Source organism: Danio aesculapii, chromosome 23, assembly GCF_903798145.1.
Source record: "Danio aesculapii chromosome 23, fDanAes4.1, whole genome shotgun sequence".
Classification (NCBI taxonomy): domain Eukaryota; kingdom Metazoa; phylum Chordata; class Actinopteri; order Cypriniformes; family Danionidae; genus Danio; species Danio aesculapii.
Window position 1 is genome coordinate 6,210,545 of NC_079457.1, and position 18,126 is coordinate 6,228,670.

The 18,126-nt window shown below is 34.1% G+C and overlaps 1 protein-coding gene across 1 annotated transcript in view; it reads left to right on the forward strand.

The window, feature by feature from the left end:
• Positions 1-16,877, forward strand: part of stk35 (serine/threonine kinase 35) — a 29,627-nt gene extending 12,750 nt beyond the window's left edge. The window contains 1 exon segment of the mRNA XM_056449776.1: positions 12,447-16,877. The gene's annotated coding sequence lies outside the window, so the exon portion shown is untranslated.
• Positions 16,878-18,126: the final 1,249 nt, after the last annotated feature.

The window sequence follows — 18,126 nt, forward strand, 5'->3', positions numbered from 1 at the left end:
AAAGAAAGAAAGAAAAGACTGACAGAACGACAGAAAGAAGATCGGAAGAAATGATGGAATGAAAAAAAATAGAAAGAAGAAAGGAAATAAAGCCGGACCAAAGAAATAGAGAAAGAAAGAAAGAAAGAAAGAAAAGACTGACAGAACGACAGAAAGAAGATCGGAAGAAATGATGGAATGAAAAAAAATAGAAAGAAGAAAGGAAATAAAGCCGGACGAAAGAAAGAAAGAAAGAAAGAAAGAAAGAAAGAAAGAAAGAAAGAACGACAGATGGAAAAAACAAAAGAACGACAGATGGAAAGACAGAAAGAATGTACAAAAATTTTAAAAATTAAATGATCACAAAACAAAAGATAGATGCAAAGAAATAAAAACAGAAAAGTAAGAAAGAAAGAATGAAGGGAAGAAAGTTTGAAAGAAAAATGAAAAGAAAGATTGATGGCAGGAAGGGCAGACAGAATGAAAGACGGCGAAAACATGCAAGGAAAATCAGAAAATTTAAGAAGGAAGAGAGAAAAAAGAAAGAAAGAAGGAAAAGAGAAAGAAAAGAAAGAAAGAAAGAAAGAAAGAAAGAAAGAAAGAAAGAAAGAAAGAAGTTAGACAAAGAAAGAAAGATAGATAAATGACAGATGGAAAGCCAGAAAGAATGTAAAAAAATTTAAAGAATGAAATAATGACAAGATAAAAGATAGATGCAAAGAAAGAAAAACAGAAAAGTAAGAATGAAAGAAAAATGGAAAGAAAGAATGATAAAAGGAAGGAAAGCCGGAATGAAAAAATGAAATGAAGCCAGAACAAATGAAATATGGAAAGAAAGAAATAGTAAGACAGAAAGAAGTAAATAAAGATAAAAGAAAGATGGCTATGAGATGGAAAGTAAAAAAAAATAAAGGAATGATTGAAAAAAATGAAATAAAGACCAGAACGAAAGAAAGGAAAACTGAAAAAGTTAATAAAAAAAATGAAAAGTAAGAGAAAGAAAGATGATATGAGACAAAGTAAAAAAATAAAGGAATGATTGAAGAATGATATAAAGACAGAACAAAAGAAAGGAAAACAAAAAAGTAAGAAAGAAAGACTGAAAGTAAAGAAAGATGGAAAGAAAGACAGAAGGAAGAGAAAATGGAACGAAAGAAAAAGAAAGAATGAAATAAAGCCAGAACGGACAAAAAATGGAAAAAAAAGTATGACAGAAAAAAAAGACAGAAAGAAGCAAAGGAAGGAAGGAAATGAAGCAAGATCGGATGAAAGGAGAAAACTAAAAAGTAAGACAGAAAGAAAGGATGTTAGAAATTAAAGAACAAATGATTGAAAGAATGAATTAATGACAGAACAAAAGAAAGATACAGAGAACGAAAAACAGAAAAAGTAAGAAAAAAAGAAGGAAAGAAAGTCTGATGTCTTTCAATGACAGAAGGAAGTAAATAAAGCTGTAAGGGAAGAAAGATGGAAAGAAAGACAAAAGAGAAGGAAAGAAAGAGTAGAAGTAGGACTCAAAGAATACCAGAATGAAGTAAATAAAGACAGAAAGAAAGATGGATATGAGATGGAAAGTAAAAAAATGAATGATTGAAAGAATGAAATAAAGAAAGATGGAAAGACGTAATGAAAGATAAAGAAAGAATGAAATAAAGCCAGAACGAACGAAAGATGGACAAAAAAGAAAAAGTAAGGCAGAAAGAAAGACTGACAGAAAGCAAATAAAGATGAAAGAATGAATGAAAGATGGATATGAGATTTGAAAAAAAAATAAAGGAATGATTGAAAGAATGAAATAAAGATCAGAATGAAAGAAAGGAAAACAGAATAAAAAAGAAATGACAGAAGGAAGAGAAGATAAAGAACGAAAGATAAAGAAAGAAAAAAGTATGACAGAAAGAATAACAGAAATAAGTAGATAAAGAAAAAAAGATGGACATGAGACGGAAAGTAAATTTTTTTTTAAAAAGGCGGCGCAGTAGGTAGTGCTGTAGCCTCACAGCAAGAAGGTCGCTGGTTCGAGCCTCAGCTAGGTCAGTTGGCGTTTCTGTGTGGAGTTTGTGTGTTCTCCCTGCGTTCGTGTGGGTTTCCTCTGAGTGCTTCGGTTTCCCACACAGTCCAAAGACATGCGGTACAGGTGAATTGGGTAAGCTAAATTGTTCGTAGTGTATGTGTGTGAATGAGTGTGTGTGTGGATGCTTTTCAGTGATGGGTTGCAGCTGGAAGGGCATCCACTGCGTAAAACAAATGCTGGATAAGTTGGCGATTCATTCCACTGTGGCGACCCCAGATTAATAAAGGGACTAAACCGAAAAGAAAATGAATGAATGAATGAAAACAGAAAAAGTAAATAAGAAAGAAAGATGGAATGAAAGACAAAAGGAAGGAAATATGGAATGAAAGGAAAAAGAAAAATAGAAAGAAGGAAACAAAGCTGGAACAGAAGAAAGATGGACAAAAATAAGATGAAAAGAAAGAAAGACAGAATAAAGTAAACAATGATTAAAGAAAAAGAATGAAAGAAAGAAAAAAATATGGAAGGAAAGAAGGAAATAAAGATGGATCGAAAAAGAAAAGGAATGAAAAGCAGGAAGAAAGACGAATATGAAGAAAGATATTCGTGTTTTTAAGTGTTTGTCGAATGACACACTGTATTCAACATACTGTGCTATGATTAAACTAAAGCTTATAGTTTACTACAGAGTCATTCGACTATAATCTAATCCCAAACTCCTCCTAGGTCATTTCTGCAATCAGTTTGTAGTCCAGATTGTAATTGTATGTAATTGTAATAGTAATTCAATATGTTTTTGACCGCTTTTGGGTTCTGTTCTGTTGCCTCCCTGGGTTGTATGCCTGCATAGATTGATGTGTGCTTAATATAAGTATAAATATTTGACCAACGTGATCCTGACTTAACGTTAGAGTCACACTTTATATTAAGTGGCCGTAACTAATATGTACTTACATAGAAATTAATCAGGGGCAACACGGTGGCTCAGTGGTTAGCACTGTCGCCTCATAGCAAGCTGGTTTGAACCCCGGTTGGGCCAGTTGGCATTTCTGTGTGGAGTTATCATGTTCTCCCCGTGTTGGCGTGGGTTTCCTCCGGGTGCTCCGGTTTCCCCCACAGTCCAAACACATGCGCTATAGATGAATTGAATACACTAAATTGGCCATAGTGTACTTGTGAGACTGTATGGGTGTTTCCCAGTACTTCCAGCTGGAATGGCATCCGCTGTGTAAAATATATGCTGGAATAGTTGGCGGTTCATTCCGCTGTGGCGACCCCTGATCAATAAAGGGACTAAACTGAAGGAAAATGAATGATCTAATATAATGTACAAAACTAAAGAATATTTTAGTTAAATGACTTGAATGAAAGATTTAAGAGTTTAAGCACACACACACACACACACACACACACACACACGCACACACATACACACACACACTTGCCCTCCTGGAGCTGTAGGTCTGGCATCTGTGTCTCTGCCTCACATCCAGAACATTGTGTTCTTTTCCTGCAGTTACTATAGTCGACATACTTGATTTACTGAGTTACTAAACTTGGAATATAGCTAAAGATTTTCAATTTTTTTTTGTAAATGATTCATTTTCCATTTAATTTGTATACTTTTTACTACTTTTTTCTTCTTTTATTTCCTTTATTCTTTTTATTTGTATTACATATTACTAAAATAGTAATAATTACTAATAATTACTAAAATTACTGAAATAGTTTAATGGATTTATCTTTAATCATTATTATATTATTATTAATAATAATAATAATTATTATTATTCATTTATTTTCTTTCGGCTCAGTCCCTTATTTATCAGGGGTCGCCACAGCGGAATGAACCGCCAACTATTCCGGCATAATTACTTTACTTCATTTAGTAATTTAATATTTTATTTTATGCAGCAGATGCCCTTCCAGTCGCAACCCAGTACTGGGAAAATATTTATTATTAACTTAAAAATAATATAATAGTATTTAATAATTTAAAAAAATAACTGATTTAAATAAATGAAAAGAAATACATTCAATAAAAAATTTTTTATTTTAAACATTGTTATTATTATAAGTATAATACTGTTTATTTTATAATTAAAATGTTTGTTATTTTATGTTGATGATGATTATGATTATTATGATCATTATTATGATGTTGTTGTTGTTGTTGTTGTTAACAAGCATAGCTAGTTTTTCATATTTATCTAATTGATTCATTTTCTATTCTATTTGATTCTGTTTATTTATTGTATTATTTTTGTTATTATTATGATGAATTTGATTTCTAAATTATAGAAAATTTCAGTCATCTATACTTCAGTATTCGTAGAGCAAATCCTAAAATTGAAGATCAATTCAATAATTTAATTACTGTGGCAAAGAAATTAAATCTGAACAAAAATGGCTTCAACAGTCACAATAGTGTGATTAAAGCCTGTAATACTGAACTCTCATTAACTTTACATCCACTCCTGAAAGTCTGCTGCTTTGAGTCAGTATGCAAATTGTGTATGTTGCTTTTATAATAATTAGAATTACCACACATGCTGTTATTTTAACTGCAGTATTCAGATTGCACCATTTCTGTGCTCAAATCTTTGACGGAGGAACCGGCTGAGCTGTGATTATAGTCATTATATAAGCGGGTCAGTAAGTTCAGCAGCAGTAAAATACACGCGGTGTTTCTACAAGCACATCTGATTCAGCAGAAAGCGAGTGTGTGTTATGCGCAATATAGTGTGTCGGTCCCACTTTACATTAAGTGGCCTTAACTAATATGTACTTGTATTAAAGAATAAATACAATGTACTGGGTTCATAATGTATTGCAGAACACTTGAGGTGGGATATGGGCTGGGTTAGGGACAAGTGTGTTGGTGTGTGTAGGTTTAAGCGTGGGTTAAGGTGTACGTGATGGTCAGCAGTTTAATTACATAAATTAATTACAGATGTAATTCCATGCTGGTAGTTAATCAATCATAAGTACAATGTAAAAACATGTATTTACACAATAAGTACATTGTAATAAATCATTCATTTTAGTGTAGATATGAGTTAAGGCCACTTAATATAAAGATCCTAACGTTAAGTCAGGATCACTTTCGTCAAATATTTATGCTTGTATTAAGCACGCATCCATCTATGCAGGCATACAACCCATGGAGGGAACAGAACAGAACCCCAAAAGCGGTCAATTAATTACAATTATGATTACAATTTGGACTACAAACTGATTGCAGAAATGACCTAGGAGGAACTTGGATGTAACAGAACAGAACAGAACCAAAAAGCGGTCATAACGAATTTGGATTATTCAATTCAATTCAATTCACCTTTATTTGTATAGCGCTTATACAATGTAGATTGTGTCAAAGCAGCTTCACATAAAAGGTCACAGTAAATAGGAACAGTGTAATTCAGTTTGTAGTGTTTAAGTTCAGTTCAGTTGAGCTCAGTTCAGTGTGGTTTAATAATCACTACTGAGAGTCCAAACACTGAAGGCCAAATCCAACGATGCGCAGCTCTACAGATCCCGAACCATGCAAGCCAGTGGCGACAGCGGAGAGGGAAAAAAAACTTCACTAATGGCGGAAGTGAAGAAAAAAAACCTTGAGAGAAACCAGGCTCAGTTGGGCACGACCATTTTAATTTCTCCGCTGGCCAAACGTCTTGTGCAGAGCTGCAGTCTCAGTGGCGGAGGCTGGAAGCTGGCCTCAGCGAAGACTCGTCTGTCTCTGGAGCGTCACAGAAATCAGTCTCATGTTCTCCACTCTTCCATGACCATCACAGAAGCTGCTCAGGATACGGCCTGGTCCAGGATATGGAAACCTTGGGATCATCTCGTCGTTGGTCTTGGATCGAATCAGTGACTCTGCATAGTCTGAGGGCCTTGGGAAGAGTATCCCCAGGTGGAAATGGAGAATAAAGAAAATAATTAGCGTAGCTGATGTTCACAGTGTATATCAACAAGATGCAGAACCTGTGGATTACAATTACGATTACAATTTGGACTACAAACTGATTGCAGAAATGACCTAGGAGAGGTTTGGATGTAACAGAACCCGAAAGCGGTCATGAACAATTTGGATTACAATTACATTACAATTACAATCTGGACTACGAACTGATAGCAGAAATGACCTAGGAGGAGTTTGGGACGGTGGAGAGAGTGGTCAAGACCAGATTGGTACACATTATGAACAGCTGATGCAAGTTTTACTGACGTGTCCGAAAAAACTAAAGCTACTCTTCATTTATATCACAATATTTCCTTGGATTTTGTTCGTTAAAAGTATCAATGACTATAATTTGTGTGTTCCCACTGTTACGGCCCAAAACTCAACACTGGCTCGAACAACAACAACCAAGGTTTGAGCCGAACATATGAAAGACACAGACGACTGAATTAATAAATTGACGTTTTTTTGACTCTTTAATTCACAGAAATAAGCAAAACATTAACAAAACAGAAATCAAATAGACAGGTAGGGCAGCTAAGGAAACAGGTCACTGACTATACTGTTTTTAAATGGACAGATCTTACCTACAACTCCCGTAAAAGGTATAAAAAACAGGTGAGTCTTCCGGGCCACTGCTTACCGTCACTAAACTATATAAATACCAAAACGTGACTATGAAAAGTAATCCACTACCTGCTATGAAAACAAAGTATCAAAATAAACAAACTAGTTAACAAAATGTTAACAATTACATAATTTGAAAGAGAGCGGCATGTAGATGCATCGCCTGGCATGCGGAGCACCGCAAGCCACCACCGAATTGCGGGAGAGCAAGAGTCAGAGAGAGAGACTGAACCGCCATTGCTGTCAGCCTTATGTAGTGGGAATCCCCCGTGACGTCACGGGCGTCATCCAATCCTAGACAAGCCGAAAAAACGACTCTTATTTGATTTACTACTAAACTAAGTAAAAGTAATTTGTTTATAAGTTTTTACTTTTAAATATTGATTTAAGTAAATGAATCAAATAAAGTTGCGTAGTTTTTTTTAGCAAAGCAAACTTTGCTTTTATCAGTTTAATTAAATCTTATTAGTTAAATGTCAGTATAGATTTTATTTAATTTTTTTCTGTAATATTTTCAGTTTGGTTATATGTTTTTTGACATGTTCCCGGCTGTGCTTACCAAGTCAATACTGTTTTATTAAAATTGACTTAATATTACTAGGTTTATTAGCAATGATTGGAAAACATTAAATATTACAAGTAAATGAGAACTAATATTTAACTCTTTCCACCCAGTCTGATCGATATTTGTTATTTTCTTTGATTTGGCACCGCTTATTTTCCTTCCCTCTATCAGGTTTGTTTGTTTACTTCATTTTGCATTTATTGTACACATTTGTAAATACATTTTGGGGGATTTAAATATTTTCCTTTATCTTTATTGTAATAAAACGAACCACTTTTTTTGCCACATTGTTGTCTGTGTCGATTCACAGCAGCTAACGTCTCAGGGGATTTTTTAAAAGAATGGGTTGTCATAATTATGTTAAGCCCTTTTCATCCTCCGAGCCAGTGTTTCCCAACCCTGTTCCTGAAGGTACACCAACAGTACACATTTTCAACCTCTCCCTAATCAAACACACCTGAATCAACTCATCAGAACATTAGGAGACTCCAAAACCTGAAGTTAATGGGTCAGATAAGAGAAACACCGAAAATATGTACTGTTAGTGTGCCTCCAGGAACAGGGTTGGGAAACACTGCTCTGAGCCACACGGGGCATAACACATGAAGTAAAATAAAATAAATAAAATACTTATAAAAGATAGACCAAATTAAATGTGTATGTGTGTATGTGAAGACAAAATTATATATGAAGACAATTTTTTTTTTAGCCCTTTAATAAAATAGTTTCTTAAGGTTGCTAATAATATTGACCACAGCAGTTTTAGCCAAAGTCAAACAGATTTTTGCCAGTTGAAAAAGAGCATTTGTTTTGTTTCACATTGCGTAATGTCTTTGTGTGTGTGTTGTGGAGATACAGACTCCTGAAGGGAAGGTGTGGGTGGTTTTGGGGTGTTTTCCAGCATTGTAATGTTGGAGCAGACTGTTATGCAAGCAGGAATAACATTCGTCTGATAATCGGGCTGTTTTTCTATTTATTCAGCTCTCTTTTCTGCGTATTTGATTTGTTAATCTTTAAATGTTGTGCCAAGTTTTTATATGCAGCTCTGAAAAAACATTACAATTCCTAAAAAGTGCTCTATATTTGGCACATTAGGTGTGTCTTTTGAGTTAAATGTTCATTTGTGTTTTATTTTATTAATTGTTGATAATGTGTCTTTAAAATGTATTCACAGAATTTATTTGCGGGAAATGGGAAGAGGTTGTTGTGAAAAAAAAAACCCAGTTCAGGAGACTCGAAACAAGCAGAATTGCTTTATTGAGACGTGTTGGTTAATCTGCAGTCAAACAGCGTCTTCGAGAAGTCCATAGCCGCGTTTCCACTATCGCGCCTAAAGCGAGCGAGCCAGGGCGAGCCAAGGCCAGTCGCGTTTCCACTATCACTTCCGGGGCGTAATCGGGCCAAAGCGGGGCTTCCTTGGGGCCAGCGTCCGGCCTTTTTCAGCCCGCCGAATACCTTGGGCCAAGGAGGGCCAACTGGGGCTTCGGGGCGGGGTTACGTACAAAGGCGGAGTTTTCCTGTCAGGTAAAGAGGAGACAAGATGCTTTCTTCCCTTACATTTGTTTTGCTATCGCGCTTGATCAACTCACTAAGAAAAATCTGTGTTCGAAGTAAATGCCGCCGAACTCGAATGTCCTTATCCAGGGATCGCTGTCTGGCCTTACACCAATAGACCACAAACAGTAAAAAAGCAATCGCTTCTGTGTTCTCCATCTTCCAGCTCTCGTAGTGATGCCAGGTTGTGTTTGTGGTTATAATTTTGAGTTTTTTGTTCCCGCTGAAGTGGGCGGGTTGTGTGACGGGTTGTGTGACGTTTGATTCGGGGGACGTTCTGGGGGGGGTGTTTGCGTGACGCGCTGCGAGCAACTAGCCTGACAGTGGAAACGCGACATGATTTCGGCCTCATTTCTCAACCTCCCGGGCTATTGGCCCGGCCTGGCCCGATTAAAGCCCTGGCTCGCACTGGCCCGATAGTGGAAATGCGGCTCATGTGTCTGCAGAGCCTACTGGAGGTCTGCAGTCTGCGAGTTTTTTCACAAGTCTGATTTGAGACAAAGCTGTTCTGTTTATAATGTGTTAGGAGGTGGGGAGATGGCTAAACAAAGCATGTAAATTCAGTTTTAGAGTCAGCAGGGTAAATTGGCATATAGGTGTAGAAACCGGCCCAGCTACTGACCTCACAAGTTAATCAAAAAAATGGTTTCTGTAGCATGAAAGCATGACCCGCAAATTATGTTCTGGAGACAGAAACCGCCTGACCGGTTGACCGAAAAGAGAAAACAAGTTACACAGCCGTGCTGTGAAACTGACACTTTGCATTACTTTGGAATATAAATTTATATTCCCACAAAGTCTATTATTCAATTATTGTAATTCAACAATTAAAGGTCCAATAGGGGTGTCACGGTGGCTAAGTGGTTTGCACTGTCGCCTCACAGCAAGAAGGTCGCTGGTTCGAGCCCCGGCAGGGTCAGTTAACATTTCTGTGTGGAGTTTGCATGTTCTGCCCGTGTTGACATGGGTTTCCTCCGGGTGCTTCAGTTTTCCCCACAGTCCAAACACATGCGCTATAGGGGAATTGAATAAATATGACTGAATATGTGTGGGGATGTGAGACGGTATGGGTGATTCCCAGTACTGGGTTGCAGCTGGAAGGGCATCTGCTGTGTAAAACATATTCTGGATGAGTTGGCGATTCATTCCACTGTGGCGACCCCTGATGATTAAAGTGACTAAGCTGAAGGAAAATGAATGGATGAATGAATAAAGGTCAAATATTCCATGTGTTCAGACATTAAATTTAGGAGAAAATATTAATAATAATAATAATATTAATAATAATAATAGGAGGTTTAATAAAACTAAAGCTATGAACCTAAAATAATTTCTGCTTGATTTGCCATCTTGAAAACATTTACATTTTTCATTTAGTTTAGTGGAAATAAAATATAAACTAAAGTGTATTATACAGGCATGTTTTAAAAAGAATAATAAAAGTTGCAACAACACAAAAATGACATAAAATTATAAATAAAAATTAATTGAAACTATAAATACAATCATAATTAATAATAAATACAGTTGTATGAAATTAACCAGCCATTTCTGAGTTGTTAATGAATCAGAATCAGAATCAGTTTTATTGCCAAGTGTGCTTCACACACACAAGGAATTTGTTTTGGCTACAGAAGCTTCCAGTGTACATAAAGTGACAAGTGACAACATATGAAAAAATATTAAATAAAAATAAAAATGATAAACATTAAACAGATAATGTTTATGTTTGAATATTATTGAAGTATGTTTTTCAATAGAATACTAATATTTATACGCTCTTTCCGCCTTTTATTATTGTGGTTTTGTTTTCTCAATGTATTTTTGGTCTTTTTCTGTAGGCTTTATTTTCATAAATATATAAAGTGATTTGGAATTCTTCTTTTATATAAACTATTTAATAAACATTACTTTTTATTATAATATTATTATTAATTCCATTACTTCTACTACTACTACTACTACTAATAATAATAATAATTTTAATTATTTTAATTTTAATAAAACTAAAGCCATAAACCTGAAATAATTTCTGCTGCTTGATTTGCCATTCTTAGAAATACTTACAAATCCATCTAAAATTGTACAATTTTTATCAAAAGGAAACCTTAAAAAACTGTTTTAGATTTTTATCTTATATATTATCATTATTATTTATGTATTTTACCTTGTATACTTTTTATTGCTGTTGATTACTTTTAATTGTTAGAATATTTTTATAATTATAGAAAATTGGTATTTATAAAACGTGGTAAAATTGATCTATTTTTTTTTTTTTGCCATGACTTAGCCATAGAAGCTGAAATGGCAATAAAATTAAAACTCTCTCTCTCTCTAGAAATATTAACATTTTTCATTTAGCTTAGTAGAAATAAAATATAAATGAAAGTGTATTATACAGGCATGTTATAAAAAGAATAATAAAAGTGGCAACAACACAAAAATGACATATAATTAAAAATGAAAATTAATTTAAAGTTTAAATAAAATAATAATAAACACAATTGTTTGATTATTTGTGAAATTTACTAGCCATTAATGGGTTGTTAATGTATATTATTGGAGTATGTTTTACATTAGAATACTGATATTTTATACAATATTTTTGCCTTTTATTTTCTTGGTTTTGTTTTCTCAATGTATTTTTTTTGTGTATTTGTTGTAAGTTTTATTTTCATAAATATGTAAAGCACTTTGAAATTATAGTTTTAAATAAACTATTTTATAAACAAAATATTTTTTATAATAATAGAAATATTAATATTATTATTGTTATTATTATAAACAATAATAATGTTATTATTATTATTATTATTATTGTTATTATTATTATTATTATTATTATTGTTATTGTTATTGTTATTATTATTATTATTATTATTATTATTGTTATTATTATAAACAATAATAATGTTATTATTATTGTTATTATTATTATTATTATTGTTATTATTATTATTATTATTATTATAAACAATAAAATTATTATTATTATTGTTGTTGTTGTTGTTGTTGTTGTTGTTATTATTATTATTGTTATTATTATAAACAATAATAATGTTATTGTTATTATTATTATTATTATTATTATTATTATAAACAATAATAATGTTGTTATTATTATTATTATTGTTGTTGTTGTTATTATTAATATTATTGTTGTTGTTATTATTATTATTATTATTTTATTATTATTATTTAAGTTACCCATTTCATTGAAATTATTTGTGAAATAGCAATCTCTTAATTCTTAAAACACACCATTTTAAGCGTGTATAAGAACACAAAGAGGTGTAAAGTTGTTTATGTACACCCTTTGTAACAATATTGTCAGGTCAGACATGATAAACATGATGGAACAGACAGCGTTATTGGATTTCTCAGACCCAGTTGGCAGAGGATGAAGCAGGATCTGATCCAGGAACAGATTGGATGACACACAGTGTTGCATCAGTAAATCGTTTATCCTCCAGATGTCCGACACATGGACGTACAAAACATGCAGCCAGATTATACAGTATATTAATGCGATGATCTCAACTTTCTGCGGTTATGACCAACCAAAATGTGACTCGAATTTGCATATTAAGTAGTAAACATTTGAAGTGGAGAGTTGCTGAATAGTTTTAGGACAAATTTGATGAAAGGTTCTGATCCACTTCAAGGATTGACTACTGTATATTGACAGAAGTCTTGCGTGTGTATCTGTATGGTTGAGTAACTCTTTTCTTTGGCTCTTTCCACAGGTTTTCACAGTAAAGCGGAAGTGAAAAAGGGAAAAAGCCAATCCTGGAACTGTGAATTTACTTTTGCAAACACTTGCAAAAAGCAGAAGTGAAATTAAAGAGACTTCCTGTCTATTTTAAAGACCCATCAGATGGAAATGCTATGCAGGTATCATCATCAACACCCCAAAAAACTCATCACAAAATCTAATTCCAGATCTCAGCAGCAATCCAGTCATATTCCTGCTGTCGTTTTAGACCAGAAGTTGTACTTTGTCTGCACCTCTGTCAAAACTACCTATTATTTACCACACAGTATAGATGTAAATAGCTAGATGTCGATAATAGGGTTGAGTGAATGTCTGCGAATGCTCTTAAATATTCACCAGACGACAGAGAAGGAAGTTATTATAAAGCTCACGAGCACGAAGACACACTGTGAACGATATAATGTGAATTTTATGGGTGCAAAGTTACACCGTTTCTCCTTTAGGTCACGTTAAAAACAGCATTTCTCCCCCAAAAAAATGAAAACGACAAAAAAAAAATCACCTTTGTGCCTTGTTTTAAAAAAAAATAAGAGAGAACATGCTTGGATGGGTTTAGTTCTTATTTTAATATATATTATAAATTATTTTCACCACGCAAACACATGCAAAATATATATATGCAATAGGAATTCAAATTTAATTAGATTTTTTTTTGTCAGATAATATTGTTTGTATTATTAAGACACTGATCAGGTATGAAAAAAGCAATAGCATTGGTCAGGAGATGATGTGATCATCTATGCAGTCAGCTGACGGTGTGTAAATATGGTTCGGTGAGGGATCAAATATCTTTTTACTTTGTCTGTTTGATTTCCTTTCACATCAAAGAAGGCTTTAAAAAGAATGACATTCTAATTCGGAATGCTCTCGGCTTCCGTTGGAACGCAACTGTTTGAAATTGGAATTTAAATGGAATGTTAGGAAATTCCATTTCTATGGAAACTGCGGAGTCTTGGTTTCTCCTCAGATCTGTTTGAGTAAAACACACTACCAGATGTTAAAGTGTTTCATTACAAAGAGGGATTTTTTTTGTAGAGTTTCTATATTTTGTTATTCATGGCTGTTTTATATTTACGTATGGTTGTGAATTGCATTATGGGTCCTTGATCTCTGCTTTTTTCAAATCTGATGTCAAAAATTTAACTCTGAAGTCACAGTAGTTTGAAACCAAGACAATTTCAATGTGATGATGACTGGTCATGAACATTGCCTGTTGTCAAACTATTTCATAACTACACTGTAAAGAAAATCCTGGGCGACACGGTGGCTCAGTGGTTAGCACTGTCGCCTCACAGCAAGAAAGACGCTGGTTCGAGTCCCAGCTGGGCCATTTGGCATTTCTGTGTGAACTTTGCATGTTCTCCCCGTGTTGGCGTGGGTTTCCTCAGGGTGCTCCGGTTTTCCCCACAGTCCAAACACATGTGCTATAGGTGAATTAAATAAACTAAATTGGCCGTAGTGTATGTGTGTGAATGAGTGTGTATGAGTGTTTCCCAGTACTGGGTTGCAGCTTGGAGGGCATCCTCTGTGAAAACATATACTGGAATAGTTAGCGGTTCATTCCGCTGTGGCGACCCCTGATGAATAAAGGAACTAGGGGTTTTTGTGGCGGGATTTAAAACACCTACCCAGACATCACTTCAAACTAATAGGAATGTAAATAGAAATCAATTTTTCTAACTTTTCACCATCAGAAGTGCTTGTAGAATTGATCAAGATCCCATAATGCAATTCAGGAGCATAAATAAAATGGGAAAAAAGCAAAACATGAACCACAAAATATTAAAATCTGTTAATTTATGTGTATTTTTAGAGTGTAGCTAAACAAAATACTGACATGAATTTAAGATTCTAGTCGATATTTTCTGTGATCTGGACGTTCGTACCTGGTAAAACCAGCGAGTATTTGTTTTCATTCTTGCTATATTTTAGTATCATTTCAATTCAGTGTTCTGGTTTACATTTTCAGTGTTTCTACCTCACTTTCAGGACATCTTTAATGTCACGTTTCCTCACTATGTTTCACCGCAAAATTACGATTTTTAATTCTCCATTTTGTTTTCTAGTACAATGAAGATTCTTAAAGGGACAGTTCACCGCAAACATTTAATTAATGAAATTAAAAATCCATTCATCTTACGCAGAATTAATTATTTTGTCGATTTTTTTTTTTTTTTGGTAAATAATACAGTTAATGACAATGTTTTTATTTGACGTTTGGAAAGAAATCCTATAATGCTGTGTTCACACCAGACGTAAATAGACGCGTGAACATTTTGAGTTGAATCGCTTCATTCGCGTGTCAAATTCGTTTCATTCATGCTTCAAATTCACTTCACAATAGACGCGCATTTGCGTCATGGGCAGGGCTTCTGTCTGCCTGGGTGACACTAGCTTCGTTGCTAAAAGGCTAACATGGATTTTATTGAGATGGTAGCTGGGATTTATGTGCTTTGGAAGGCTAAAAACAGCGAAGATTCATTCGGCGCCGTGTCTGAGTTCACTAGATCCTTTCAGACGTGCTTTTTCAGCAACTATACCTGGATGATGGAAGCGTTCAGCAGTGCTCCAGACTGAGCCGAGCCCTGTTTGATGAGCTGTTGTCCGGTGTCGGCAAGAGGATTTCCCCTCGGGACGCTAACAACAGGCACTACATCAAAATCACACCACTACAAGAGCAAGCTCCTGATTGGTTAATGCAACACGAATCTCTGCTAAAGTTCAGATTTTCCAACTCGAGCAAAGTTAAGTGCGTCAAACACGCAAAACGCTCAATTACGCCACTTCATTCATGCAAATCACGCCATTCGTGCCGCATTATTCATGTGAATCGTGCTGCAGGATGTCTATTCACGTCTTTGCATTTACTTATCATGTAAATCACTTGCGCTTGGCGCTTCATCCGCATCTGTTGTGAACACAGCATTAGATCTATATCGAACAAAACAAATATCCAGAAAATCTGAAAGATTTCAAGCGGTCGTTACTTATTTATTTATTTATATTTTTTAATATTTTGCCCTGCACTGTAAAATATATCTGTTAATGATCAGTTTCCATAAGTGTTTTCCTTTTATTTACTGCTGTGAATTGCATTATGGGATGTTAATCTCTGCTCTGTCGACTTTTGATGTTGAAAATTCAACTCTACAGTTTAACTTTAACGTGACTTTTATTGACGTTTTAGTAGTTTATAATAATAATAATATAAATATATAATCAAATAAGTCTGTAGCAGAAATGTACTGGCATTACAAGGTTTTTGTAGCATGATATACAACACCAACCCAGACAATATATCACTTTAAACTATTAAAAATGTTAATAAAAGTCACTTTATCAAACTTTTCACGGTTAAAAGTTGTTGGAAGAAAGATCAAGCTCCCATAATGCAATGCAAAAGCATAATTAAAAACATGAATCAGAAAGCTGCTCATTCACGGATATATTTTACAGTGTGGAAAACAAAATGTGGAGGAGGGAAAAAAAACGTTATTTTGCAATCGTATTGTGCGTTACGTTTCTAGTTCATTCTTGATGTGCGCATTGACAGTAGCTTTATACATAACGTATTAAATGCATTTCACTGTTTATATTGAATCTTGAACTACTACGGTAAAACCAACACAATCTCACGGCAATTCGTAACTTTTTGATTTAGCGGCTGATTCGTGTGAGTTCATATGATCTCATTCGTACAATTTAGCACGATTTGCTCATCCCCGAATGAAGGTTAGTTTTAGGGGCGGTGTTGAGTATGACACCTTCTTTTTTTAAATCGTACGAATTAGCCGCTAAACGTAAAATACTTACATTTCCTTGTGAGAGCAGGCTGGTAAAACTAAAGGTCTTTGCATTCGTCACCCACTCCGTGAGCTCTTTATTGTTGAAAAACGTCTGATATACCTCTGATCTATCACACTTTTCTTCAGGTTTTCTCTTCACGTTTCCACTCGTCACTCTTTAAAAGATGCTTGGTGTTTTGTATTGTTAGCGTAACACCTTGAAATACCAAAAAACCTCATAGAACTGGCGGTAGCAACATGTTTATTGTCCCTCAGGTGGTTATTGTCAAATGTTTGCAGGTCAAACTTTTAAAAAATGACCTTTTTTATCACCCCGTTTTGAAGAAAACTAACCTAAACTGAGATGTATATGCACATTAGCTGATCACTACAAACTGTTAGCTTTCTACTGAGTCTCTGCTTTCTATCCTTTGGTGATTTGTTGGTGATTTTCACAGATTTTTTTATATTATGTCTTCTCGTTCGTTCTTAATATTGAACTGGGTTTGGTTTATGATGATCTACAGTATGAGCCGTTTGATGTTTTTTTTTTGCAAAGCGTCTTCCTTCGGTGTATGTAGTCTTTTGATTGCTTGAAATAAAGACATAGAAATACATGCTTCCGTCTTGATTTCTGTGTGTCGTCATCCAGGTCAATGTTGAATTTTATGTACAGTATACAGTTGAAGTCAGAATTATTAGCCTCTCTGTTTATTTTTTCCCCAATTTCTGTTTAACGGAGAGATTTTTTCAATACATTTCTAAATATAATAGTTTTAATAACTCATCTCTAATAACTGATTTAGCTTATCTTTGCCATGATGACAGTAGATAATATTAGACTAGATATTTTTCACTTCTACACAGCTTAAAGTGACATTTAAAGGCTTAACTAGGTTAATTAGGCAGGTTAGGGTAATTAGGCAAGTTATTGTATAACGATGGTTTGTTCTGTAGATTTAAAAAAATATATAGCTTAAAGAGGCTAATAAATTTGACCTTGAAAACTAAAATTAAATTAAAAACTGCTTTTATTCTAGCCGAAATAAAACAAATAAGACTTTCTCCAGAAGAAAAAATATTGTCGGACATACTGCGAAAATTTCTTTGCTCTGTTAAACATCATTTGGGAAATATTTTAAAGAAACTCAAAGGGGGGCTAATAATTCTGATTGCTTTATTAGCATTAATTTTACTTTATCTTTATTTAACATCTGCAGATCATGAATAGAAATATCACACTCTAAAAATAAAATGCTGGGTTATTTTTTTAACCCAATGTTGATTCAGATATGAACAAAAAGTATGTTAACTTATAAAAACCTATGTCATACTTAAAAAGTATGATTTAAAAACGTCCATATTTACTCCTATGTTGGGTTAAAAACAGCCCAGCATTTTTAGAGTGCATAATATCGTCTTTTATCTTTTGATTTGGAGTCCTTTTTACTGTATGTTATCATTTTATATTGCACTTGCACACCTTCCAGCCAATCAGAATCAAGAACTTCAGCAGATTATGAATATAGAGTCATACCCTAAGATAATTTAGTTTGTTTAACCAAGCACTGGGTCAAATATAGACAAACCCAACCATTGGGTTAAAGTGTTTCATTTAAATGTATTTAAAAACTTAATCCAATGTTGGGTTTGTCCATATTTAATCTTATATTGGGTTAAGAACAGCCCAGCATTTTAAAAGTGCATAATGGTCATCTTTTATCTCTTGATATGCCAAAGTTTGTACTCTCTATGTCCATTTCCAGTGTTATTACTTGATTTTTCTTGGCAGTTACGACTCATAGGTTATCATTTTATATTGCACTTGCACACCTTCAAACCAATAAGAGTAAAGAATTATTTCAG